Below are 27,944 nucleotides of genomic sequence, written 5' to 3'. Positions count from 1 at the left end.
CGGCGGACCCTCACAGGCAACACAGGCAACACAGGCCTGGTGTGCGGGACAAAGATGCAACTCCAAAGTATCCAAACCCTTTGGCAAATGTCACAAAACCCGTGCTGACATTTGTTCTGCAAAAAGCAGCCCTTCGCCCCACTCCCCCTCCGTCAGTCTCAAATCTCCCTCCGGCTGTTCTCAGAAACACCTGTCGTTGGATTTAAGGCCCACCTGGATGACCCACAATGAGCTCATTTGAGATCTTTGTTAATTACACCTGCAAAGATCCTTTTCCAAGTATAATGAACTTGCAGCCACATTCACGGGTTCCCAGGATTATACCATGGATGGATCATTTGGAGGGGGGAGGGGCACCATTCAACCCATTAGCTATCCCTTCTCCATTTCTCTACTTCTTAACCCTGAATCTGTGTTTAAACTCTGGAACCCCAATCCTCCTCAAGGGGTGGTACCCCAATATCAAGTAGTGCCCTGGGAAGGCAGGGTCCCCAGGAGAGGGGAACCCCTGGCTGGTGGACGGCCCTTCCGCACCGCTAACTGTGCCACATGAGTGACAGTGTGGAATGACGGTGTCTTCTGTGTTTCCCGAGGAAAGCACCCTCCCAGGTCCCCAGAGGGAAGAACCCTGGCTCGCTGGCCCTGGAACGGGGAGCCCAGCCTGTCCCAATTAGGCAGCTTAGCAGAAGGACGTTCTTGACAAAGCCAAGTCCCTTGCTCACGTCTCTTGGTAGCAAATGTCACCAGCTCGGAGAACAGTTTCTGAACAGTTCGCAAGTTTTGGCTTTGAAAGTCGCATGCTCGAGCTCTCCGTCTGGTAAGAGCGGCTCTAGGCGCCTTCCTAAAGGGACCTCAGAATAGCCTCTTTTTCACAGAAGAGGTCGCTAGTGCCGGTCTGGTGGCTCGATTCCAGGAGGGAGGCCACAATGACGCCCAGTAGCAGGCCTGCCCACGTCCACCTGGCCGGGAGTCCAGCTGTCTGACCAGTCTCCACCCGGTCATAGTCACGGCCCAGGGGGGCTCCAGGAGGAGAAATAACAGATCCAAAATAGAGTTCTCCGAAGGTGGGGGCGGGTGAGGAGGAGGAGGGTGTCTCAGTTGGGTTCTTCGAGGAGAACTTGAACGGCAAGAGGATGAGGAAGAGGGTCAGAGAAGAACAGGCAGGCAGTGGGCGCTCTATCAGGCCGGGTGCCGCCGTGGGTAACTGAGGCCTAACTGGCTGAGAAACCTGGGGGATGACCTAGAACGCACCTGGGAGGAGCCCTGGCCGAGGACTGAGCTCCACAGCGCCCCCTTCCTCCGCGGTTCAACGCTCCTTCTGGTGCCGTGGCCCGCACTCTGTCTTGCCCAGGGTCCAGGCCAGTAAGTTCCAGCGCATAGCCAAGACCCTCCAAGACGTTTGCAGGCGGAGGTGAGCCCCGAGGGACTATGGGAGGGGCCCTGACCGGACCGCATCTGAAACAGGAGGGCGGGGCCTGGGAGCAGCCCCAGGGTGAAAGGAGGAAAGAGAGGCCTTCTCAGCAGGGCAGGGAGGAGGCGGCCCTTCCTGATGTCGTCATCGCTTGGATCGGAGGGCCAAGGCTTGTCTCCTCAGGTGCAGACTGTTGAGCCTTTCCAGCCGCTTTCTCTGTTCCTGAGTCATCTCTCCTGGGGGTGCCCTGAAATCACGGGGGTTTCTAAGGCCCAAAAGAGGATACCATGAATAACAATACCAATAACAATAGCGGTAGCAGGACCACTTTCAGTGGCAGCTCTGCCTGTGTCACCTTGTTTAACGCTCACTGGGAACCTGTGACGTCACCAGCCCCGTTTTATAGATGAGGGAATTGAGGGACAGGGAATTGAGGGACGAGGGCTGGGTTGCAGGGACTGTTCCACCGGGATGTCCTTTTTAGCAACAGAGCATGTCCCTGGAGGCAGCAGAGAGCGCTGAGCACCTGACGCTACACCAGCCTCCTTCCGGGCTGTGCACTGCCCACTTGCCAGAGCCTGGCACGCAGTAGGTTTGATAAAAGTTGGTTGAATGAAGGAATGTCTCCAGAAGTGTTATGGGGTTACTTCCCCACCTAAGGAAACGGAGATGGATAAAGGGCCGGATGGGAGAAAATGCCAAAGGAGCTGAGAATGCAAACCACGGCCCCTCTGCCCCGAGCACTTTCCTGCCGCCTGGTGGGGCTGTGGCTGGGCGCTGGCTGCTCCGGCCAGGACGGTAGGGCCTGGCCAACTTCCCTGCGGTGGCTGGGAGCCAAGGCCCTGGCTCGGGCCACTGGGCTGTCGCTGCCCACAGCTGGCCATAAAGGGCTGTGGGCGAGAGAATGGGGACTCACACTGACCAGTGTGAGCCACAGATGCGAGCCACGTAGGTCATTTGAAATGTTCTGGCAGCCCCATGAAAACAAAGAAAAGAGGAAAGGAACAGGTAAAATTCATCTTATTAATACAGTTTTTCCAACCCAACATGTATCCAAATAATGTAATTTCAGTGTATAATTAATATAAAACATCATTCTTAAGATTTTTTCCCTTCCTTCCTTTTTCTTATTTTTTTATAGCACTAAGAATTTGAAATCCAGTGTATTTCATACTTCAGGTGGCTCGTGGCTACCAGATTGGCCTGGGCAACTTTGGCTGTTTCAGAGAGACCTCTTGCCTGGCCCACCCTCCTCTCCTTCACCTCTGTGGGCACACGTGCTGGATCTACACACAAGAGTACAGTCAAGGCAACTTCAAGTGCACCTTCCATGTTTTACAGCTGAGACCAGTGCTTGCTGAAACAAGACCACGGGAGCCCTTTCATCAAGTGTGACTCTGGGCGCTGGCCCTCTGACTCCCCAGTGCCAGGCTTTGACCTAGGAAAGAGCTGGGAAAGTATGCCAAGATTTAGGTGCAAGGATCTCCATCAGAGGGTTGTATTAGCTTCCTCCTGCTGGTGTAACCAATCACCACACACTCGGTGACCTAAAACCACATGGGTTTATTGTCTAACCATTCCGGGGTCAGAAGTCTACAATGGGCTGACATCAGGAGGGGCTCCCGAGGGCTGCATTCCTTCTGGGGGCTTAAAGAGGACTCTTTTTAAAAAAAAAATGTAAAAGTATTTTATTTATTATTTTTTTTAGAGAGTGAGGAAGGGAATGAGAAAGAGAGGGAGAGAAACATCAATGTGAGGTTGTCCCTCACCAGCCTCCAGCTAGGGACCTGGCCCACAATGCAGGCATGTGACCTGACTGGGAATCAAACCAGCAACCCTTGGGTTCGCAGGCCAGCTCTCTATCCACTGAGCCGCACCAGCCAGGGCTAAAAAGGACTCTTGCCCAGCTTTTGGAGGCTGCCCTTATTCGTTGGCTCGTGGGCCCCTTCTAGCCATCAATGCCATCCCTGCCACGGCAGCTCCCATCGTCTCGTCTCCTTCTCTAACTCCCCTGTTTCACTCTTTGCTTTATAGAGACCCTGTGATGAGCTGGGCCCACCTGGAGAGTCTCGGGTCACCTCCCCCTCTCAGGATCTTTAACTTGATCAATCTATAAAGTCCCTTTGCCCTATAAGGTCACATCTTCATAAGTTTCTGGGGATTTGGGCATAGGTATTCTGGAAAGGACAGTGAAATCACAACCCAGTCCTGTAGGACAACGGACAAAAGATAGGAAGAGGCGTTCAGCCGGAGAGGACGCGTGGATGGCAAATGAGCACGTGAAAACATGTTCTGCATCTTGGGCCGCCAGGGAAGTAAGACACCAAGACAGCCACTTGCCTGCTAGGAAAGGTATAGTTTAAAATGCGGAGAATATCCATCACGAGAGGCTGGATCTCTCAGAGGCTGCAGGAATGTAAGAGGGAACGGCCACCCTGGAAGACAGGTTCCCAGCCTCTTATAAAAATAAACATCCGCTTACCTACCCACGCACGCGGACATGTATCCCAGAGAAATGCAATATGGCCACACAATGAACTCTACAAGAATGGTCAGAGCAGTTGTATTTGGAATAGCCAAAACATAAAAAAAAATTAAAAACCTTACTAAAATGTTCTAAACAGATGAATTGTTAATAGGCATGGCTCATCCACACCATGGAATACTATTCAGCTATAAGGAGGAAAGAGCAATTTCTACAGACCATAGAAATGTGTCTCAAGGGTGTTACGCTGAGTGATATATACGTAAAGTGCTCATAATGGAGCAAAAGGAGAGAGACAGAGGTCGTGTCCCCAGTTGCCGGGAACCTTAGAAAGGCGGGAGGAGAGAGGGCTGTGAGTGACTACGGTGGGTTAGAAGGAGGGGAACCTTTGCAGTGGCAGCGCTGGGTCTTGGCGTGGGGGTGAGCAGGCAAACGCCCCCACGTGATGAAATGACGTCCAGCTCTACGCAGGTTGCGTCAACGTCAATATCCTGATTTTGATACAGTGCTACCGTGGTGGGAGATGTAGCCGTTGAGGAAACAGGGTGAAGGGTACACAGAAACGGGCTGTTCTATCTTTGCAACAACCTAACCTTATTTCAACGTTAAAACGAGTTGGAGAGAAACTACCCTAATGCCCAAGAATGGGGGGTTGATTAAATGAACTGGGACGTCTTTGCGATGTGGTGGTGCCAGGTCGTGGAGAGCTAGCCTGTGAAACTGCAGAGACAAAGAAAATCAGAAAAAGCAGGTCGAGGCATCTTGTGGAATTCCCTTGGAACTGGGTTCGTATGCGGACCGAGGGACAAAGGTCCGAAAAGACACACCGCAATGTTAGCCAGTGACATTCTCCGGGTGACGTTGGTCCTTTGCACGTTTTAGTGCTGCCCAGCATTTTACAACGCACATGTGTTACTTTGATAATCCGGGAGAAAATGCTATTTCCATTTTAGGGAAAAAAAAAAAGAATTTTATGAAGGCAGCCAAGGGGCAGCAGATTGTGTTGCCAGCCGTTCCTCCTGCCCCCGAGTGCAGCTCCTCGAATGTGCAGGGAGAGGGGACCGTGAACTCTGCGCACTGCTTTCTGGCAACAGCCAAATGGAAGGAGATGGAGTGATTCAGACCGAGGCCACTGCGAGTTGGGAATAAAACAGCACCCCGTAGAGTCACTAGGATTACAAGTCCTCCCCCCACCAAAAAAAAAAACCCAAACAAACAAAAAACCAAAAACCATCTGTGTGGACAAGGGGGGTAGCGTTCAAAACAAAGAGAACCTGGTTGTCGAATCCGGGTGAAGAATTAAGCTATGAAGACTCTCCCTTCTCTCTTTCGCTCCTTCTAAAATAGTCTTGAGTGTTTTTGCTTTGTCATCATTTCTGTGAAGGGAGGCGCCTGGTCTTGCATTTGCAAACACAGGTCCTTAGGGGCCTTTCTGCTGGGCGTGTCTCCTCCTGGACCCAGGGAAGCCACGGCCCCCCATGCAAATCACCCTGAAGCCTCCGCCAGGCGCGGCTGGCGGGCAGGAGCTGCTGCAAGGGTGCAGACCTGCGTCAATAACCCAGGCAACAGTTGTCAGAGCAAAAACAGCCCATTTATTCTGCCCCGCGCTTCAGGAGCTGTAGTGGTTACTCTGTAACCCACCTATAGTCGGTGTTTTCCAACTTTACAGATAAGGCAGCCAAGGTCCAAGGGAGGCGACCGGCCCAAGGTTACGTGGCCAGTCCATGGTGACCCTGGGGTAAGCCCCTCTCCCACTGGCTCCAAAGCTCTGTCCTTTCCACATGGGGCCTTGTCTCTGGCTTCCCTTGGTTCCTTGGGTGGATAAACGAGGAGGGGGCCAGCCTGCACATGTCCCTGTGGCTGCCCACCCCACCCCTCCCCCAGGACAGGAGGCAGGGCTCGGGCGCCTGCCGCTGGGAGCAGGTCCCTGGATGCTGGGGCCGCGCTGGCCTGGAGGGAATCTCCTGTGCACAAGCTCCCCCTTATGGAAACGAGGGACAAGCGGCTGGAGCTCCAACCTGCCGCTCCATCCAGGCGGGAGACGCTGGGAAGGGCCCGCCTGGCCCTCGGGGTGCCTGGACCCAGCTCCCAGCTCCCACCCAGGCCTGTGCTTTGAGCACATGGCTGCCTGACCACCCCCCCCCAGCCCCCGGCACACATCTTTGTTGTCTCACTGGAGGACTCACCGTTGGACCCATGCATCACGTCACGGACTGTGGGTAAATAACATGACAGAAACTGACAGGGCCCCCAGGACAAGTGATGCTATTTACAGTGGCAAACATCCTCTCTTTAAATGAATAAATAGAACAGCGCAGGCCGTGTGGCAGTTCCCAGGGTGCCTGGAAACTGCTTTTGGGCGTATCGCTTCCCCTCTGTGCACCTCAGTGTCCCCTTCTGTAAAGTGGGTGCGAGGGCACTGGCCTCATCAGGTGGCTGTGAGGAGTCTGTGGGCACAAAGGGCTCGGGCGGATCCTTCTGGGGATGAAGAGAGGGACAGCACTGCCCCGGTGCCTATTCCCTGAGGAGTCCAGACGCTCATAAAGGTGTCCAGAATGCTCCCTCCGAGCCAGGCCAGCATGGCTGCGAGCAAACCAGACGGGGCCTGCTGACCTGCAGCGACCCGAGACCCGTCCCCGGTGGAATGCAGGAATGTCCTTGCACAGTGTGTGAGGAGAGGGGGAGGAGGGGTGACAGTGTGGCCTCCTCTCTGCACCCCGGGCCACCGGTCAGCTGCCCTGGGACGCGGACGCTGGGTTCTGACTTGGTCCCTCTTTAACTCTGTCCCCTGTTCCTTCCTCTTCCTCTCTGAGCCTGCATCGGCCTGACTGCAAAACGGTGGAGCGGAAGGGCGTGCTCAGCCGGGGGACCATGTTCCTCTGGGTCAAAAGGGGGTCCTGCTCCAAACTCTATACACGGCCCGCACCCCCATCCCCAATGCCCTCGCTGGGCCTCCCTACCCACCGTGGTGCCCCCTGGGCTCCTCCAGCCTGTTCTCCTCGAGCTCGGGCACCTGTCCCTGTCCCTGTCCTGCCAGACTAAGGCCAAGTTGGCCAGATGGGGACCTGGAATCCAAGCCTCAGTTTCCTTGTCCGTGAAAGGACCTTTAGCATGGTTCCCACGGCTTGACTGTGTGGTTTAAATGAGGACTCCCAAGCAAATGGGCACGGGCGTGCTTTCCACAGGGCGACACTCATATTGTTGATGTCATTGTCCCAGGCAGACGTCCCCATGGACACGTGTCTTCAGAGATGGTCCTAGAGAGGAAAGGCAATGGGGAATCTCAGCAGTGGGGTTGCCAAGAAAATCCCCGAGGGCTTCCTGAAGGAGGAGATTCCAGAGCTGAATACTGGGGACAAGCAGGCGTCTGAAGGGGGAGTGGGTGAGGGGGCAAGACAGAAGGATGTGCGTAGACATCCACGTCGTGAAGTGGCTGGACTCAGTCTCCCCCCTCCCCCTTGGGGCTGAGCTGCAGGCTCTTCAGAATGGCTGGTATGGGAAGAGGAGCCTAATAAGGCAGGCGGGGCACCCTGATCTTGGGGGATTTGGATGCCCAGGCCGAGAGAAGTCCCCATCCTGCCACTTGGGTACAGCAGAGAGAAGAACTGAAGCAGGAGAAACAAGGATGGCTGTCGTCCAGGGGAGAGAGTGAGGCCTGGCTGAGGTCAGGGCCATCGGGGTGTGGAGAAGGGAAAGTATTTGAGAGATGTTCCCGAGATGGCACCGAGATGGCACCGGCGGGGCCCTGTGATGGACGGACTGCAGGGTGTGAGGTGGAGGGAAGGTCTTACCCTCCCGCCAGAGGGCCCAGACAGACACCCAGGGAACAGAGTGGAGTAGACGAGGGAGAGGATAATTAAGTGCTAAATTGTGCAGCTTAATTTATTGTTTGGACAGTTGCCTTGTGCTATAAACCCCGTTGCTCTAATGAGCTCATGACATCAGCCGGCAGGGAAGGCAGGCCTAGCCCGTTGCCCGTCACGGCTGGAGCCGCCTGTGGGAGCTGCCCAGATACCCACCTGGACAGCTGGCCTTGGTGCACGAGCAGCACACCGAGCCAAGCCCCCGGCCGGGGGGCCCCTGACACTACTCCTTCCCCAGAAGCTGCAGAATCAGAAGGCCCGGGACTCAGCCGAGTTCTGCTGTGGAGGAGGGAGCCCAGAGGCTGAGTCGGGCCACGATGCAGGAACTGGGCCCCCTCCCTGGAGTCCAGGGAAATGGCTTCACAGCCAGGCCCCCTCCTGCTTGTGTGCCCGCTGCTTACGGGCACCCCTTTCACTGCCCACCTCTCAGGATTCCAGTGAACACCCAGAAAGTGTGCGGGGAGCCTCGGTTATCAGGAAAAGACGCTCCTGATTTTAAGATGATGTTTAAACAAAAAGACTGGGGTGGTGGGCACGAAATGAAGTCGCATTTACAGAGCACTTCATATTCCACTGAGAAAGGCTGATCTTCCTTAAGGAGGGAAGTCCGACCCGACAGAGGTTAGGGCGGGGCCGACACCCCTCGGCCCTTCTCCCCCAGGCCTTTGTCCTTCATAACCCTGGTGACAACTGCACTGGAGAGACTGTCTATTTGATTTTCTGCTTCACATACGCCCTGGAACAGGGGGTACCTGGCATGGGATAGGCACCCGATACGTTTTTGTGGAATGAATGAATGCAGCTCAGGGAGTGGTCAAAGACATTCACATGGAAACAGGTATTATTTTCACCTGTCAAATCGTCAGCACATTAAAAGGTGATTGTTCAGACCCAGTGGTGACCCCAGTGACAGGAAACAGGCCTCAGGTGGTGCCACAGAGCTTCAGGGACGGGGCCCAGCTAACCAGGGGCAAAACTGGGGCCAGAATGTGGCTCTGTCCCTGCCAGCCTGCCCAAGCCAGCTGCCTTCCCTCTGCCATTACCCTTCCACCACGCGCACTCCTTGATTTCCAGACATGGATGCTTCCGAACGTGACTCTGTTTACGAAGTCCTGTGTCTGCAGGGCGCGGTGTGTTTCCCATTCTGTGCATGGGTCTGTGTGCATGGAAAAAAAACACAAAACCCAAAAACCAGCCCCAAGCCTCCTGAGTCGTCTCACATTAAGAGAGCGCTGCCTTCCCCCTACCCCAGGGTGGCTGTGGCATTGTGAGCAAGCTGCAGACCCCCCAAGAAACCAGAACATTCTGTACCTTGTGGCAATTAGTCCCCACTTGGCTTAAGGACTCCGACATCAAAGGAGGCCTCCGCAGGCCGCCCAAGGGAAAGCAGGGGAATGCCTCAGAACAGCCCTCTCCCCTCATTAGGGGCTCCCGCCACCAGCAGAGCAGACTGTGGACAACAGACCCGGCCCCATCAAAGGCCCCCTTCCCCCGGGAAGGCCTCTGTAATCCAGGCCTGACGGTGCCCTGCCCCCTCCCTACCCCGGCTCAAAGCAGCCGTCTGGGGACACCTGACTACTCTCCAGTTCAAAGCCAAGGGAACGCATTAACAAGACAAAACACCATTTTCCTGTCTCAAAACTCCTAGGGCCCTGCCTTAAGCTGCCCGCAGTCAAGGCCTGCAGGGCACGCAATCCCACTTAGCAGCGGGCCTGAAGTCAGCCCCTCCCCGGCCGTCTCCCCAGCCTTTGAAAGCCCTGAAACACAAACCCCGCCTAACTTAAGCCACTCAGCAATGCCTCTCCAGGCCTAATCTGCTCCTGCGGAAGGTAGGTGGCCACTCTGGAGCCAGCCCTCCTGGGAGTCCGGGCTGAGAGGGGAGAAGGCAGGCAAAGAAAGGTTTCCTTCTGACCCCGAGAAACAAAAGCTGAGGGAGAGCTATGAGCAGATTCCCTTCGGCAGCCAGGATTCCGGAGCGGAAGCTCCCGATTTAGTCGTTTACTCAGCCATCCAGCCACTTGTCCAACCACCATCCGTCCTCACATCTGTCCACCCATCTGTCCATCCATCCCTCCCTCCATCCATACACACATCTATCCATCCAGCGGTCAAGCTGTCTGTCCACGCATCCCTCCGTCCATCCACCCACCCATCCCACTGCATTCCATCCCTGGGGATCCAGAAAGGATTGGATCCCACCTTCCAAGGTCTCCAGTCCATGGAAGAGCGGGAGACACCCGAAGGCTCGGAGACAGGGGAGCCCGCGAGGCAGCAGGCAGTCTGAGGGGACCAGGAGGTGTGAGACCTTGACCTGGAAGATGAACGAGAGTTTTACCAAGCAGAAGGGAAGACGAGGGCATTCCAGGAGGCACCTGCAAACTCCTGGAGGCCTGAAACGGCCTAGAGGTTTGAGGAGCTCCTGATTGCTGGCCTCTGCAGTTTGTACGAAGCCACGGAGGAGGTGGTAGGAAATACGGCGGCAGCCAGAGAGTGAGGGCCCTGCATTCCTTGAAGCTCACTCCCTGATAAGCGTCCGGGTGCACTTGCTCACATGCACACACGAACGCACACAGGCTCCCGCGTACGCAAACAGCAAGTGTATGCCCAAATACACAGGTGTGCATACCTTTACACACGCGCATGCTCACGCAAATGCGAATCTGCTCATACATGTGCGGACACATGTATACAATTACAGGCACGCAATGTGCTCCCTGCATACCCACATTCAAGCACACTTGCATATCCACACGCGTGCGAATGCACACCATCTCACACGTGCTGAATGTCCTAGCCTACATAACCAGACACACATGCACGCATACACACGCTGCACCAGGGAGAGACCGGGACAAGGATGCCTGCCTCTCATTATCCCTCGGCCATAAAAATGCACCCCAGGCAGTGAAACTTGGCAGAGCCGAGCCCGTCAGCTGTGCCTGGGCTGGAACCGGGTGTCCCTCGGCTCCGCTCAGCTCTGCCAAGATGATGGGACTCCCTGTTCTGATGTCAGCGTCCTTTCCCAGCCTCCCCGAGCCAGCGCATCTCCCCCTGGGAGGGCTGCCTTCCCCTCCTGCAGCCAGGCCTTGCTTGGGTGGCGGGATGAACGTGCCAGAGCCAGCCCGGGCCGGCGCCCGGTCAGCTCTGGGCAAGGCGGCACCAGTCGAGGCGCAAGACCCAGCGGGTGCCACCCTGCTCCCCCTGTTCCATCTCATGGGTTCCCCCCCAACCCACACCCTCTGCTGCAGTGCCGCCAAGATCTACCCTACTCCCTCAGCTTCATTTGTGATGTGCCCGGTCATCAACGGGAGACCGCAGCTGGGCTGCCTCTGAGCCTTAGAGACCAAGGACCTCCTGGAGGTGGGAAGTGGGGTGTGACGGGGTGAAATGAGCGGAGCCTGCTTCACCCACTCGCCCCCTCCCACCCCCGTGCAAACAGCCATCCATCCGTCCATTGCCCGCCCAATTGTTTGTCCATGTCTTTGAACACTTAACCATCCAATCATTTGTTCATCTACTCATATATCTGCCCAGCTGTGTGTCTGTTCATCTACCCATCCATCCATCCATCGGCTCACCATTCATAGACTTTGAAATCCAAAAGCCCTGGATGTATGCGTCTCTCACCCTTTCCTCCCAATAGCTGATACTGTGCGTTCTCCTCACTCAGTCCTCACTGTCTCCACACAGGTCTGACCTCTAACTGCCAGAACCTAAATCTTCTTGCCGGAGGGCTTTCTCTCACCGCTGGGCTTTGTCTGCCCCCAAGCGTGGAGGGCTAGATGAGATGGGGAATTAGCACCCCTTGAGAGAGGCCTCCATGCAGTGGTGGGCCAGAGTTGGTATCTAAATAGCCCAGCTTCCTCAGCCTTGGGAGGGGTGACTCTGATGTGGGGATTCTCCCCTGGACCCCAGAGGTCCCGGCAGGATTAAGCTCATTTTTCCCACAGTGGGAACTTGCTTGAGAACACGCACTTCCCTGGCCACCTTCCCCGCCCTGTCTCACGTCCCCACTTTGCTACTTGCCTTGCTGAACATACTGCGTGCATTTGAATCCTGTTGCAAGGTTGGCTTCTGGGGAACCCCCATCGAAGGCACGACCTGTGTGACTTCAACAGATTACTTAACTTACTATGATGCTTGGCCTTGGGTAAGCATTCCAATCATGCTTTTATTAGTATTGCTATCAACAATAAGAGCAACACGTATGGAAGCGCTCTTGCCCTCACGAGGCGCTGGGCTCCTCCATCCCGCTGCAGAAGCATAAGCCCCGGCAACATCCTTCTACCCTTTTCCAAATCGAATCCACCCTCAAGTCCCTTTGAGTTTCACCTCTTGTCGTTCCTGACTCTGTTCACATCTCTCTTATCACTTCCACCCCTCACTCCTGGGCAACAGCAAGAGGCCCCTGGCAGCTGCCTCATCACGCCCGTCCCCATCTCTGACCATCCGGTCTTCAGAGACAGCCGGAGGGATCGGAGCCTTAATCTCCCCCCCCCCAAGGCGTTCACTGGTTGGAGGGTACGGAGCAGCATTCTTGGCCCACTCACAGGGTCCTGCCTGCTGCTCCGATTGCACCCACCTGTGGTCCTCGCACCCTGGCCTCCAGCGCCCCGACCTACGTACTGCTACTTCCTGGAACACACGGCACTCCCTCCAGACGTCCACTTCATTCATCCCTGACCTTTTGTCCGATCCCGGCTCCGGGGCTGCACTCCAGGCCAGGCCGGAGCCCCTTCTCTGGGTCCAGACACGTCCGTCAGTTCATCCATTCGTCCATTCATTCCGGCACCAATGCAGCGGTGAGCAGGTCAGACCAGCAGCTTCCATCCAGGGTCTGTGTGTGTGTGTGTGTGTGTGTGTGTGTGTGCGCGCGCTCGCGCACGGGGGGGCAGGGGAGGGAGGCGGGGAGAGGGTCCGAAGGAGGCCCTCCTTTAGATAAAGGGTCTGAGGAGGCCGCTCTGTGGAAGCGACCATGGAGCTGACATTTAAGTAGCGAAGCTGAGGTGTTATTGAAAATGGTGACAGTAGTGGTGGTGCCTGTGGTGGTGATGGTGGTGGTGATGGTGGTGATGATGGTGGAGTGGGGTGGAGGTGGTGGTGATAGTGGAGGTGGTGGCGATGGTGGTGACAGTGGAATGGGATGGTGGTCATGATGGCACTAATACTTTTTGTAGGAGTTCAGCCACTTCCTGGGTTGAACTCAGCCTCTTGGAGCAGCTGATAACCTTGTCACTTTGATCCCCAGACCCCGTGTTTTGAAGCGGCCTTTCCTGAGCAGAAGCTTGAAGAGGACGATGGTAGGGGAAGTGGCTGGGTGGCTGAAGAGTGACTGTCAAGTCACAGAGGGACACAGCTGGAGAGACACAGTTGGAGCAGAGGCCAAGGTCACAGGCCTTCAGCTTGTCAGTCAGAGGTCCTTTAATTCCCTTCCCACGGATGGCCAGGGGCTGCTTTTCAGCTGTCCTCTGTGTGGAGAAGACAGACAGACATGCCTTCTGAGCGCCTCACCACCCGGGATGGCCTGGGCACCAGGACGTGAGGCGTTGAGGGCTCTGAACAGTGGCCAGTAGGTGTATCCAGTAGCCTGCTGCCTAGAGAGGGCAAAGGCTGTTCCAGGGTCCCACGGCAGAGCTGAGGCCATAGCTCCGTCTCCTGGTTTCCTATCCGGGCTTTGCCCATCACACCAGAGACAGAGAAGAAAAGAGTCAAAGAGCCAGCCAGCCAGCCGGGACAAAGAGAAGAGGACAAAAGAGAACCAGGTCCCCGAGCCTTTACTGCCTCCCACTGGCGCCCTCAGCTCCCCAGTCCTTGAGCCAGGCCTGGGACTCCCAGCCCCACCTGCCACGCCCAGGGATCCCAGAATGGGAATGACTGCCCTATTTGGGAGACAGACGCTGGGTCTCCAGGGTGGGGTCTTGGCAAGGCACAAACACGTGAGGGGCCCCCACCCCACCCCACCGGGGTACCAGCCACAATCCCACATGGAGAGAGCAGACAGGCAGGGCAGAGTGGCGCCAGGCCTGGGTCTGGCCACCACGGGCAGACCTGCCGACACCTGTGGGCATCGCTCTTTCCCCTGCCTCTCCCGGCCGCAGCCTCATTAATACCCCCCCTGGGGCTGGGCTGGGCTGGGGGTGGAGGGCAAAGAGAAACAGCTGAGGCAGTGGAAAGAGCCCTCGACCAGGTCTTTTAACTGCTTGTATGGTTTTGACAGGTCGGTTCTCCATGCCTCTGATTTTTCATCTGTAAAACTGGGGCAGCCGTACGCACACCGAGAGCCTGAGAGAGGACGCCCACGGGGAGTACTTGCCCAGTGCCGGACGCACGACAGGTGGTCAGTAAGCAGTGGCGGTAGCCGTGCACCCCCAGGGCTCAGAAAGGACCCCTCCCCCACACCGCACCGCTCTGCGGGAAACCTTGGCTGCATCCACCAACTTGCCCACAGGCGTGTTTCCGCGCCCGGCTCCCGGACCCCAGGCCACACTGCCTTGCTGAGACCAAGAACGTGGGGCAGCTCTAGAGAGGGGTGGAGGGGATGAGGGGGTGGTCACCTCAATGCACACCAGCTGCTGTTACCACTCTTGGCTCTGCCGCTCCAAGACCCTGCGGCCTTTGGCTGACCCCTTGGAGCCTCAGTTTCTGCCCTACAAGATGGGACACCAATAGGGTGGATGTGAGCGTGACAGGAGAGAAAGGGTGACACGCTTCGAGAGTGGGTGCCTCCCTGTCCCCAGCCGCCACCCCATTCTCACAGGGGCCTGGCTGCGGTGGAGACGCTGGGATGCTGAGACGGAGGAGAGAGGGAGGGCGGGACGGGGTGGAGGGAGCTGGCAGAACAATGGTCAGCCGGCTTGTGGTTTGTGTCCTGAGAGAAGTGAGTTGACGCTTTCTTGTCATCAGACTTTCCAGTCACCTGCCTGGGAACCTGAGGAAAAGGTTAGGGAGCCAAACACATATTGTTTCTTTTGTTCTGGATGCCAAGTTTGGTGGGATGAATTGGCCATCTGTTCTCCCAGCTTCGATCTGGCAAGCAGGAAACCTCTGCTTTCGGAGTTGCCACTTTCCATCAGTTGCTAACAACAGAGGCGGGGAGAGGCTGGGGGCTGTGCCCTCCCTGTAGCCCGCTGGGCCCTCCGTGGGCCAGGCCCCCGCTCCAGGCCTCAGACAGCCGGCCCCCAGCTGGATGGAGCCTTGGTTTCCCCATTCATCAAAGGAGGGTGGAGGGGCGGGCGTACCCCTACACATCCTTCTGGCTCATATGCCCACGTGACTGGCTGCGTTGCTGAGGCCGGGGGAGAGGGAGGTCAGGGCCAGCCCGTGGGCAGGATGGGTGAGTGGTGGCCCCTCCTGGGGGGATCACACATCACATTTCTGAGGCCCTCTGTCCAGGTCTGCTCACCTCCCCAGGGCAGGCTCGGAGCGGGGCTTTTCAACCTGGGCGCTCGCTGGTTTTCACTGGTGGGACTGGGCTTCGCATCCTCAAGCAGAGACCTTCCCTTAGTGCCCGTGGGGGTGGGTCTGTGAGAGCTGTGTGCAGGGGTGGGCACTGCATTGTTCCAGAAGCAAGGAGCCGAGTTTTCATCTGATTCTTAAGGGAACCCCGTGACACAAAAAGGTCCATAATCGGTGACCTAGAACCTGGGAGGAGACCTGCTGCCATCTACAGTGACATCCCCAGACTGAGGGGACACAAAGTACTATTATTAACCCCCCTAAAAGCTCACATGGGGGTGTGTTCGAGGCAGGAGCAAGCAGCCCGGCTGTGTCTGAGCAGAGGCCGGGTGGTGGGAGCCGGGACAGCAATGGTGAAGATGGGGCAGGCCCAGGCGGGGGCTCAGGCGCCTGGGAAAGGAAACAGCTTTAGGAGGGGCCTGGAGGGCCCCCTGTGGGCCCCTGCCCTCTCAGCAAGACCCGCAGACAGTCAGGAACTACGGAAAGCGTGATGTGCCCCCTTCTGGCCTGAGCTGCACTGCCCCAGTGGCCTCTGCCACCTGACGGCTGGCTTTGCCACCCGCCCTCCACCGCAAAGGGAAAGGTGGTCCATGCCAGCAGACCACCTAAATGTGCTAAACCCTCTGCAGACTTCTTTTAATTAATCTGTGTAGCCAGGCTATGCATCCAGGCCCCTTCTCACAGATGAGGACACAGAGGCTCAGAGAGGTCCAGTAACACAGCACAGGCCGCTGAGCCAGGATGGGAGTCCCGGTGGTCGAGTTCCTGGGCCTTCAGGGGGCAGCTGGAGCTCCAAGGCGCTGACCCTCCAGCCCCGCCCCCTCCTCTGCCCAGGGCCCAGCCAGCATTCCCATCTGTGTGCCCCTTCCCATCAGGTGGGCCTGCAAGCTGCTGGCAAGTAACAAAACCCGGAAATGATTCCCAGCCCTGGCCGCTCCCCACACATCGCCCCCTCCCGAGCCTGTGTGCTGTTCCCCATCCAAACTGATTACGGCCCAGAACAAGGAGGCTGGGGGTGCGGGCGGGGGATGGGAGTGAGCAGGCATTTCGAAGACTGGAAAGAAAATTTGAAACACACGTGCGTTGCCTTGGCTCCGGTAACCCTGATCCCTCAGCCCGTGTGGCCCAGCCATCCGCCCCACTCCCGTCCCGGCTGGGTCTCAGAGGGGCCTGCGCTCCCCGGTCAGCCCCTGCCAGGGGAAGCTGGCCTGGCCCCCAGGACCTGAAGAGCTTGGGCCAGGAGAGGCCCCCTTGACCAGAACCCCTGTGTTCTTAGAAGATGCGAAGAGGCCCGTGGAGAGAACATTATGTACTGGGGTAAAGGGACAAGTGGGGACACGACCCCAGACGCCACAGGCAATGGGGGGGGAGTCCAGGCTGGTGGGGGAACAACCTGCCCCCACTGTCTGGCCTTCTCTCCATCCAGCCCGAGGCGCAGGAGGGGCTGCCTTTGCACCTGCTGCCTTCTGCGTGGCCCTTTCCCGGGCTGGAGCTCTGAGCCTCAGGGTGCAGGAGCCAGCGTCTGGGGCAGGGAGGGGTTGGCAATGGCTTGGCTCTGGGGGCTGGAGCCCGGGTCAGGGACCAAAGGTGAGGCCGAGTGACAGGCTCTGCCTCACGCTGTTTACATGGAACGTCCTTCCAGCGATCAGCGTCTGGCCTCCAAACATGTGGCTTCAATCTCTCCCTTGAAATATGGGGGGGGGGGGGGCGGTAGCTGCTGCCAACACCCACTGGATGCCTGTCGGTGGAGCCCAGCTGAGCGCTTGCCGTGCACTAATAGCTTGAGGCCTGTGCCTCTTGCCAACGGCACCGAACACTTGGTTTGCAAATTAGTTTCATATTTGGGAGGGTGTGGTCTGGGAACAGGGCTGAGGGCTGGGGCGGCGGAGGGGCAGGATGGCGAAGGCATGGAGCTTGAGGGGCGGGCAGAGTGGGTTCCATCTCCGGCCCCTGTGAGCCAGTTGGGCCTCGGGGGCGGGTGCCCTCACCCCTCTGAGGCTCCGTTTCTGCATCAGTGAGATGGACAGAAAGGAGCGAGTAATCGAGTGTGACGGTGGGCGTGCAGCGCTCGGCCCAGTGCTGGCGCTCGGCGTGCTCAGTGTGTGCGAGCTCCCTCCAGGCCCCCTCGCCTTGCCTGCCCACCCCACTGGAGGCCCGCTGCCTACTCCCTGATGGCCTGACTGCTGCCCATGGCCGCTCTCAGCACTAACGTGGTAGGTTCCAGCAGCCGGGGGACTGGCTGTAGAGTAAAGGTTTGCCAGCGGTTGGGCCTGTGCTTGGCCAGGACCCTTTGCCTCTGAGGCCCCGTCCCCCCAACAGTGATGTGGGGGTGGAAAGTGGGGGTGGCAGGGGGCAGCTGGGTGGGCTATCTCATGGACAGCTTCTGGGTCCAGACCTCGAGGACTCCAGAAGGCTCCAGAAATACCAAAGTCCCAGGGCTTGGGGGTCCTGGGATGGGGACAGGGTCCTGGGCGTTGGGTACCAGGAGGGCTGGCTTCCTGGGACTGGTGTGGAGGGACTGTGCATCTCCCTGTGCCATTCCCCATGGCCAGCTCCAACTCACCTCATCTGCACCCCTCCCTCCTTGTGACAAATCCGCAAAGGGCCCAACTCGCAGACCCGATGACGTGCTTCTTTGGGTGACAGAGGCGTGGTGAGGTGCAACATGGCCCCAACACGGATACTTCAGAAACTCCAAAGGTGCTGTCCAGATTCAGTGTCACCAGGGCCCCAGCCCAGGCGGGCCGCGCCACAGTCTCCCTGGCGGGGTCCTGTACTCTAACCAGCTCCCAGCAGCTCTGGGTGCTGGTGCTCCGGGGAGGAGTCCTGCCTCGTTTCCTCTGGCTTCTGGTGGTTGCTGGCAATCCTTGGCTTTCCCTGGCCTCTCGGTGCATCACTCCAGTTCCTGCCACTGCCTGCATGCGACTTTCTACCCTCTGTGCGTCTGTGTCCGAATCTCCCGCTTCTTACCGGGACCCCAGCCATGGGACTGTGGCCCACGGCGATCCAGGATGGCCTCCTCTTGACTGTATCTGCAAAGGCTCTGTTTCCAAATAAGCCCCCACTCACAGGTGTCAGGTGTTAAGGCTCTTCCGCGAGAAGGGGCGGGGGGCACAACCCAATGCACCATCCATGAACTGCCTGGCCGGGGAAGGTGCTCGGTGACTGGGCTGGTGGGTGGGTAGACAGATACGGGGCGGGACCGTGTGAGGAAGAAGGCTGCATGCCCGCGGGCAGGCACGTGCCCGCTCCGCCCCTCAGCCATTCCCCTTCTCTGTGTGTTAAGAGGATGATCTGAGCTAGTATCTGCAAAAGACCTGATTCCACACAGCTGCCCAAGAAATGGCGGCCCTCTCCCCTTAAAGACACTGTGATGCCTGAGGGGCTCTTCGTGGCTACAGTCCATGGTGGCTTTCTCTGGTGACTGAGCGAGAGGAGGGATGGGGATGCTGACAGAAGGGGAGGTGCTGTGCACAGGCTGGCGTTTTTCAAGGCTGCGGAGGGAGAGGGCATGATGAGCTGTTCACCTGGGAGTTCACACACGTCCGCCCTGCAGGTCTGACTTCATGGCCAGGTGCTGACGTTCGAGAGCCAGGCAAGGCCGCGCCGGGCAGCAGCGCGATGGATCTGGTAAAATGTTTTGTATTGGAGTGATTGGAAGTGACGGGCCGGGCTGGGTGGGGAACGAGCAGCGGGAAGGAGCCAGCAGGCGGTCCGCAGGCTCAAGCTGCAATGCATTAGTCTGGGGCTGGGGGGGGGGGGGTGGTGTTACGAGGGGAGGGAGTGCTTCCAGAGGGAAGTGGGAGCGGTAGGGGAGAGACCCTGGAAGGCAGGCCGTGGGCTGACGGAGACATGGGGAGAGACCGTGGGCCGTGGGGGTAGCTGGTCCGAGCCCCTGGGTCATGCAGCTCTGCAGAATGCTCACAGCCCAGGGGTCCGATGCATGCAGCATGATCCCCATTTTACAGTGTGGGAAACTGAGTTCCTGGGAGAGGAAGGACCAGCTCAAGGTCCATTTTCTCCATTGCTCCCCCCACCGTGCCCTCCTATATCTTCCTTCCTATCCATCTTTCCTTTTCTTCTTACTTCGTATCTGTGGAAGCTGAAAAATGGCCTTCAAGTGTGCCCACATCGTAAACCCTAGAATCCATGAATGTCACCTCATGGGGCCAACGAGTCTTTGCAGATGTGATTAAGTGTGCCGATACAATGGTCACCCCAGAGGGTTTGCGTGGGCCTGATGTGATCCCTGGGGCCCTCATGAGATGGAGGCAGGAGGGTCAGTGTCCGAGAGAAGCCCACGTGTGGCTGGACCCAGAGAACAGAGCTTTGAAAACGGGGAAAGGCACCACCAGCTGAAGGACGCAGGCGCTACTCAAAGCCTGAACGTCAGGGAAGCAGACCCTCCCCTGGGGCCGCCCGAGGCACCAGTAGCCCAACCGACACCTGGGTTTTAGCCCCGCAAGCCTCATTTCTGACCTCCCTCCCTAGACATTACATTGGTTTTGGTTTAATCCATGCAATTTGTGGCAGCTTGTTGTAGCAGCAGCATGAAACTAATACACACCCTTTCTCTGCTCTGCCCTTAACTTTTGTCTCCACTTGCTTTCTTCCGCCGCCTCTTCCTCCTCCTTGTCCGTCAGTTTGTCCTGCTCTTCTTTCTCCACCTCCTATCCCTCTCACTTCTTGGCTGCCCCCTCAAAAGAGCACAGATTGGGGGCATCTCTGAGTTGGGTTCAAACCCAGCTCCACCGCTTGCCAGCTCTGTGACTCCCACCGACTCCCTGTGCTTCTCAGCATCTCTGTTTTCTCGTCTGCACTCAGCTCCGACGCCTGGCTTGCCATGGGGAATGAGAAGACATAACACCAGCAATGGAAACAGTGCATCACTCAGCAGATGCATGTTTCTCTGCATGTCCCCTACTCTCTGTAACCCAAGGCTCCACCTGGGCTCGGGCCAGGGACAGGCACCCACCTGGTGGGATGGTGACCTGCCCCCTAGACCTTCAAGTGGCTGCCCAGGCTCTCTCCACTGGCCTGGGTCGGGTGAGATGGGGCATGGGCTGACAGCCACACCACTGCCCTGGATCTGTCTCTTCCTCCAGAGATGCTGTGGCTGACACTCTCCCAGGAGCACTTGCTAAAGATACCCTGGCACCCGGGAGAACAGCAGTTGGTCACGGAGCTGTCAGGGCTCTCGGAACCCAGGCGAGCAGGCCCTCAGCAGCTAAATCTGCTCGAAAAGCAGATGCAACATAATTACCCTTCTTCTCCACGTCCAAGGGAGACCTCCCCTGACGCCTGTCCTGGGAAATCAAACATCGTCTTCCTACGGCTGCTGTTCCCCAACGGCGTTTCCGTCAATTAGCCGACAGAAGGCTCGTCTCCCGTGGATTCATCAAAAGTTTGCCTGTCTCTTGGACGAACTCGGGGGGCAGGTGTCTCCAGCCGCTCAGCCCTGGTCGCTGTCTGAGGCAGCAGTAAACTTTCTTTTGCTCTCCTAGTACATTCTCAGTGCATATCACACATCGCTTACTTCAGATGAGAAAGCCAAGGTTGGGAGGGGGCGATGATGGTACAGGATTGCAAAGCCCCCACCACTGAAATGCAACCAGTTGCCACCACTTCACTGTGTCGCTGCTCTTGATGGTGTCCTCCCGCTTGGGTGTCCAGCCACGTGTCCAGGCTTCAAGCCTATGGATGTCTTTGTCACATGGATTGAAGGGATTCCGCTTTAAAGCGGTCATCTGCTTTTATTGCTCATTGGGTTCGTTACCTGCCCCAGGTGACACGTTTTCATAAGAACTCTCTGCCAGGGAGTTTTGATTCTCTTGAAAAAAGGGGGCCGCTTTTCTTTGTGGACAAGGGAGAATGATATAAATATTTGTGTGTTTCTTTTTGCTCCGGCTGCCAGGAAGCTCAGACCAAGTTCACAGCTAAAGCGCCTTCGCTGTGGCTTTTCCGACTTCCTGTCCTGAGTAACTCTCTCTCCCACACTGGCCTCTGTTTGAGCGCTCCTCTTTCTGGTCTTGAGAGTTAATTCGGGAAGTTTTTCTATTACTTGTGCATAGTGCTCAGCCACAACTACTTTCCAGGATAAAATGAAGTGAGAACAACTATTCATTGACCATCGTTACTATTATGATTTAATTTCCATAGCCTTGTAAGCTATATGCTGAGCCACAGAATAAATCTTAAAAACTCACGTGGATTTAACCATATAAAGAATGTCCTCTAAGAAATATAGGGAGTGTAACACAATCTGCATCATTATAAAATATTATGATAGAACTGAGATCAAACTTGTCCATTGTAACAATAAATGTGAAAGAGATTAAAGCGCCTTTTGAGCACACACACACACAAAAAATTTAAAATTTGGCTCACAAAACAAACCCAACTATGCGTTGTGTGAAAGAGACACAAAGAGACTCAGAAACGCTAACCACGGAAATGGACGAAAGGATCCAGACAAATGGGAACCAACGACCAAGCCCCAGATTCAGAGAAGTGGAGACTGGCAACAGGCAAAGTAGCATTCAAGCCAAAAAGCACCGAACGTGACACAGAAAGCCATATTTCAACACTAAAAGCTTCATTCTAAAATGATGATATAACACCTCAATGTATTTGACCAAAAAATCAGATCAGTACTCTTTGGAGGTATAAAGGTCACGGAACAGAAGGGAAGGTTGAAGAATCGCAAGAATCTAAGGAGAAATAATTAAGTGTGGAAACCTGGAGAGTGATTCTGGAATAGAAAATTGAGATTAATGGGGAAAGTGGTGACGTAAGAATATAGTCTTTATCTAAAACTATGAGACTAATGTTATTTTCTGAGTCTGACAATTGTACTATAGTCACGTAAAATGTTAACACCAGGGGAAGCTGCATCCAGAGAATCTTTCTAGATAAATTTTGTAACTTCGCTATAAGCCCGTACTTTGTCCAAAAACAAAAGTAAAAACAGATTTAAAAAAACAAATTAAGTTTTCTGACCACAAAAAACAAACAAACAAAAAACCTAAGTACAAATCAATAACAGAAACATATCTGGAAAACCCCTACATATTTTGAAATCTGAAAAGGCTCCATCATGGGTGATTCCAACTCTGTGGCATTCTGAAAAAGGCAAAACTACGGAGACAGTAAATCCATCAGCGGTCGCCAGCGGGCAGGGAGGTGGAGGGGAAGGAATAGGCAGAACGCAAAAGACTTTTAGGGCCGCGAAACTGCTCTGCATGGCGCTCTGATGGTGAGTGCACGTCATGACCACGCACCTGTCCAAATCCATAACAGTCTCAGCACCAAGAGTGAGCCCTACGGTCGACTATGGGCTTCGGGCGATGTGTCGGTGAGGTTCGCCCACTGTAACGAACGCCCCACTCTCGGTGGGAATGTTGGTAATGGGGGAGGCAGCCCATGAGCGGGGGCAAAGGGTACGTGGGGGGGTTTCTTTCTGTTCCTTCCCCTCACTTTGGCTGTGCACCTCAAACTGCTCTAAAAAAAAAGGAAAGTCTAATTTTCAAAAAGAAAATAAGATCATTGCCATAAATGCAGAAAAAGCATTTGATAAAATTCAGCACGTATTCATTAAAAAAAAAATAACTCAACAAGCTAAGAACAGAAGAAAATTTGCTCAAACTGGTAAAGGGCATCGGTAAAAAACCTACAGCTAACTTCTTACTTACTAGTGAAAAGGCAAACTGTTCTCCTACAAGGTCTAGACCAACGCGAGCTGTCTGGTCTCATCTCAATATTGTTTTGGAAATCCTCCTCAAACACAGACAAAGGCATACGAAAGAAAGGATGGAATGAAACTGTCTATTTGTAGAGCGTGTGGTCATCTCTGCTGAACATCCCCCTGGTGGGACTTCACTTGTCAATAGACAAGATCTGAGGAAAGAGAGGCCTGCTGCCCTGGCTGGTATAGCTCGGTGGATTGAGCACAGGCCTGCAAACCAAAGGATCCCGGTTCAATTCCCAGTCAGGGCACATACCTGGGTTGCAGGCCAGTTCCCAGCAGGGGACGCGCATGGGAGGTAACCATACATTGATATTTCTCTCCCTCTCTCCTTTCCTTCCCCTCTAAAAAATAAAAACTTAAAACAGAAAAAGAGAGAGAGGCCTGCTCTGTAAATGCAATTGGAAGGCTGGCTATCTGTACAAAAGACCTGAAATCAGATCCCTACCTCACTCTGCATACGAAAATCAATTACAGGTAGATTAAGGAGTTAAATGCAGAAGCAAACCTTTAAAACTTTCTTTAAAAAAATGTAGATGAATGTTTTAAAACGCAACAACAAAAGCCTTAACTGACTATCACTGAAAAGACTGATAAATTTGACTATGTTAAAATCAAGAGCTTCTGTAAATCAAAAGATACTTTTAAAAAGTTAAGACAGGCCACACACTACAAGTTTTCGCAACATATGCAACTGACAAACTATTAGTGTACCAAAGATGCAAGAACTTTTACAAATCGATACAAAAACAGGTCACTGGGAAAATGGACATATGACAGGTAAAGGCATTTCAAAGGGAAAAATACATGTGGCCATTAAAAATATGGAGAGATGTTCAATCTCATGAGTAACAAGAAAATGCAAAAAAAATGCTACTGTTACATTGGCAAAAATTAAGGAATTTGACAATGCCAGATTTTGCAGACAAATTCATCAACAGATAATTCTGGGGAAGAGTAAGAACTAGTGTGATCACTTTGGAAATCGACTTGGTTCTATCTTGGAAATGGGACTCTGCATATCTTAGAACCCAGTAATTCCCATCCTGGGTAGAGACACAGCAGTAACTCATTAGAAGTGACCCAAATGTTCACCGGCGATAGAACAGATAAACCGCCTGTCTACACAGGCGGTGAGTTCACAGCCGTTAAAATGAATAAACTACAGCTACAGAGAGGAGCAAGGGTGCATCTTAGACGCATACATTGTAAAACAGCAAGTCTGGAATTTCTGGAACACATCTTTTTTATAAACTGAGTTGAAGATGAATGCGACTAGGTCAGCTGGTTTCCTGGCCAGCAACAGGCAAACAGGGTCAAGAGTTCCAGCGGCAGAAGAGACCAAAACCCCATATCCCGACAGCGGCAGCCTGCTCCTAAGTCCGTCTTGTTAGGTTCATTCGCCCTGACACGCTTCAGGCCCTGAGTGGGGCCTCTGTCAGACCGGAGGCCACTGAGCATACACTGACCCCTGTGCGGGCATTATTCATGGAGTGCCATCTGTGTGCTAAGTGCTGGGGACGAAGCCAGGAACGCAGAGGCGGAGTGGGCAACAGAAAGGCAGGGACCTGTGAGAGCCTGGCCCAACCTGCATGGAACAGTCAGCCTGGTGTGAGGTGGTGGGGGGGGGACAGAAACACAGAAACGGACTTCATTGACTTGAGAGTGAGGGTACCCTAGAAGGCACTGTCATCTCCATCACGGCCCACATGGCTGTGGGCGTGCCCATGAGTCAGGTTTTGGAAGGGAAGGATGTCATCGGAGACCCGGGGAGCAGCACGCGCAAAGCCCGATGCGGAGGCGGAAGGAGCGGGCGTGCCTGGGAGCTCTGGGATCCACGTGGAGGAGCAGAACCCTCGAGGTGGGAACGGTCACTTCATCCAGGTGACCTGCAGGGCCCAGCGGAGCCCGACAGAGGGTCGGAGGAGGGCTGATGGAGAGGCCAGAGGATGAGGGCGGCCTCGGGACCTGATGTTGCTGGAGCTAAGGGGGTGTCTGCCACCCACCCTGGAGCCCGGGAGAGCCCCCGCTGGGCCCCTGCCCCCCCACCCCACCTCCCTGGGGCTGTCACCAGCTCCGTGCCTCTCCCTGCTGCTTCAACATTTTCCTCTTGTGATGGATGGAAATTTCCCCGTTTGGGTCAAGTCGAATTTCTCCTGATTTGTTGTTTTACACACGCTGAGGCCGGAGGCGGATCCTGCATGATTCATAAAGAAAAACGCACCGTCTGTGAGGGAGAGTAATTTATAGGGGACGCTCCTCCAGCCCCCAGAGACAGAATGTGCCGGGAAAGAAGAAGAGGAGGAGGACAAGGGACCTTCGTCTGCTGGGAGTGGCCAGTGTGGCTTCGGAAACTCTCAGCTGGCCCCCCGCCGTGGCCTGAGTCTGTCAGTGGGTTTTTCTGAAGCTGCAGCCCGCCTTGGTCATCAGACCCAGAGCCAGAGCCAGGCCTGGGCAACCAGAGGACAAGAGGGGCCTGAGGACCCCAATGCCCACCCCTCCCCCCCTTCACTCTCTTTCTCCCTTTCACTCTCTGTCTTTCAAGTATGCAAATAAATGAAGTCGAGCTTTCCGGTCCTTCTCATCTGGAGGGGCGGAGGGGTGGGGCAGGCAGCCCACTGACACCCACCCAACCCGAGCCGTGCGTCATCAGAGTCGCAGGGCTGCTATGGACATGAGCACTGGAGACAGGTCTGATCGGTGGCCACCATGACTCCGGGGTTGGACAGATCTTTGCTCGGGGTGAGGGTCGGCAGGGCCAGAGGGTGGACGTCACAGTCCGTGGAAGAAAGACCGAGCAGAGACGGTGGAAGGAAGGAAGGAACTGAGCGCTTACTCTGTTCTGGGTGCCATGACAAGCGCTTTGCCTATGGAAGCTCATTGCCGACCCAGCGAGGCAGCGACAGGAACCTTGGTGTCGTCGATGAGAAAGCTGAGGCTCAGGGGAAGAAACGAGGGACATTCAGGAAGTGCCAGCAAGCAGAACAAATCTCTAAGTTTCCCGAGAGAGAGGGAAGGGAGGGGGCAGAGGTGGGAACCCAGAGTGCGTTGGGGAGCATCTGAGGATGGGGGTGTGTGACGAGGCAGACCCGCTGGGCCTCACGTCTGTGAGCTGAGAGATGAGCCGGGCGTTCAAGGAGCCTTAAGCGGGTGACGTTCCGCTTTTCCCACCGTGTCTGGGCCATGCCCTCTTTCCCACCACTGAAGCATGCCTCCTGAGCTGGGTCCCCAAGGTCACACTGGCCCCATCCTCAACTGCGACAGACTACTCCTCCATCCACTGTCCGGCGGGGCCCAGAGACGTCAGCCTCGCTCTGAAGTTCACGCTCTTGCACACCCTGGCCTTGCTCTCTCTCTCTCTCTGTTACCTACTCATCACACACTGGGTGCCACGCCCTGGTGCGTTGTCATGGTCCCAGACCCCGGCGGCTCCCTGTCTAGAGAGAAGGATGGGCATGGGACTCAGCGAGTTCCAAGAAGGTAGGGCCAGTTTCACCTGGAGTATCCAAGGAGTCCTGGAACTGGGCTTTGTAGAGCGAGTAGGAGATGGCCAGACTTCAAAATACATGGATATTCCGGGCTGCAGAACAGCACATGCAAAGCAGAAATGCAGGTAGCCATTCCTTCTCACTGTCCTCTAGTTGCTCCCCTCTGGGATCCTGGCCCCCCATCTTCACTGCTGTGGGACCCGAAGTCCCTGCCAGGACACAGCCAGGCCCGTGGGCCCCTGCAGGCTTCCCCGCGATGTCCCCTGGTAAATATGCCCAGGGACACTGGGTGAACCATAAATTAAGCCTTCTGGGGATGGAGTCTGCTGAATAAAAAGCACATTCAGTAGCGAGCATATTTGTTTTTGTTTTCCTTCCCCGAGTAAATGGAAACATGCACTGACCTCACTTTCTCACAAGTACAGTAGCTTTCCTGAGCGGCCGTCAGGCCCGGGCGCCAGGAAAAAGTGGTGGAACATCCCGCATCAGGAACAAGAGCCTCAGTGGCAGCTGCGGCCGGCCAGTGGAACACAGCTGTCAGGACGCTGACATGAGTTTCCGAGGGGTGGGGAGGATCCGGCCTGGGCCTCCCAGGAGGCCCCGGACATCGCCAGGACAGGACGTGGAGACCGGCGCTGCACACGGAGGGTCCCAGGCAGCGGGCCTGCAGATCCCTCAGCGGAGCCTGGGCCCCAGCCAGACCTGAGTTTCCATCGTGGCCGCCACTGTCTGGCTCTGTGACCTCGGCTGGCCATTACACCGCTCCGAGCCTCGGTTTCTGCATCTTCAAAGTGGACGCAATCTTATCAACTTCATGGGGTTGGATGAGTTTTGAGTGTGTGAACGGACCGAGGAATGCTACTCTTCAGTCCCTTCCTGACCTTCTCCTGGCATAACCGACTCAAACTCCCTTCCTCGGTGACAAACCCCAGGCCTGGTGGCCCTCTCACTTGGGTTGAATCTAAGGTTGTCTTCCACTCTCATCGCCCTTGAGGACAAGCACCTTTCTCTGAGAACCAAGACATCCACCCATCCACCCACCCACCCATCATCCATCCGTCTGTCCATCCATCTCATTTACTTACTTAGTCAGTGGATGTCTGGAGCAACTAGGTGCTCTCCTGCTGTTGGGAAGGAGTGTTATGTTAGGGACTGGCTGAGATTGTCCTCAGTTCCCAATGCAGCCAGCACTGGGCTTGACACAGATACTCATTTGGCTCCAAGAAAGTCCAAACTACCTCAAGAAAGTGGTGATTCCTAGAACTGGCAAGCCCAGGTGTAGGGCTGGCTTCAGGTACTGTTTGATCCAGGCCTCAGGTTCTTTTTCCAAGACCGACTCTCTCCACATCTCCCAGTGCTTACCTCCTCCACAGTGGAGCAATGCTGGCAGCAGCTGCGACCCCCAGCCCCACATCCACTCAAGTTCAAGTACAGCTTGAAAGATTAAAAGTCTTCTCCAGCGATCAGACAAGAAAAAGAAATAAAAGCACCCGAAATG

The sequence above is a fragment of the Sturnira hondurensis genome, unplaced genomic scaffold (genome assembly GCF_014824575.4).
Source record: "Sturnira hondurensis isolate 20B ecotype Veracruz unplaced genomic scaffold, ASM1482457v3 Scaffold0009733, whole genome shotgun sequence".
In the NCBI taxonomy this organism is placed as follows: domain Eukaryota; kingdom Metazoa; phylum Chordata; class Mammalia; order Chiroptera; family Phyllostomidae; genus Sturnira; species Sturnira hondurensis.
This window is presented reverse-complemented; position numbering follows the sequence as displayed.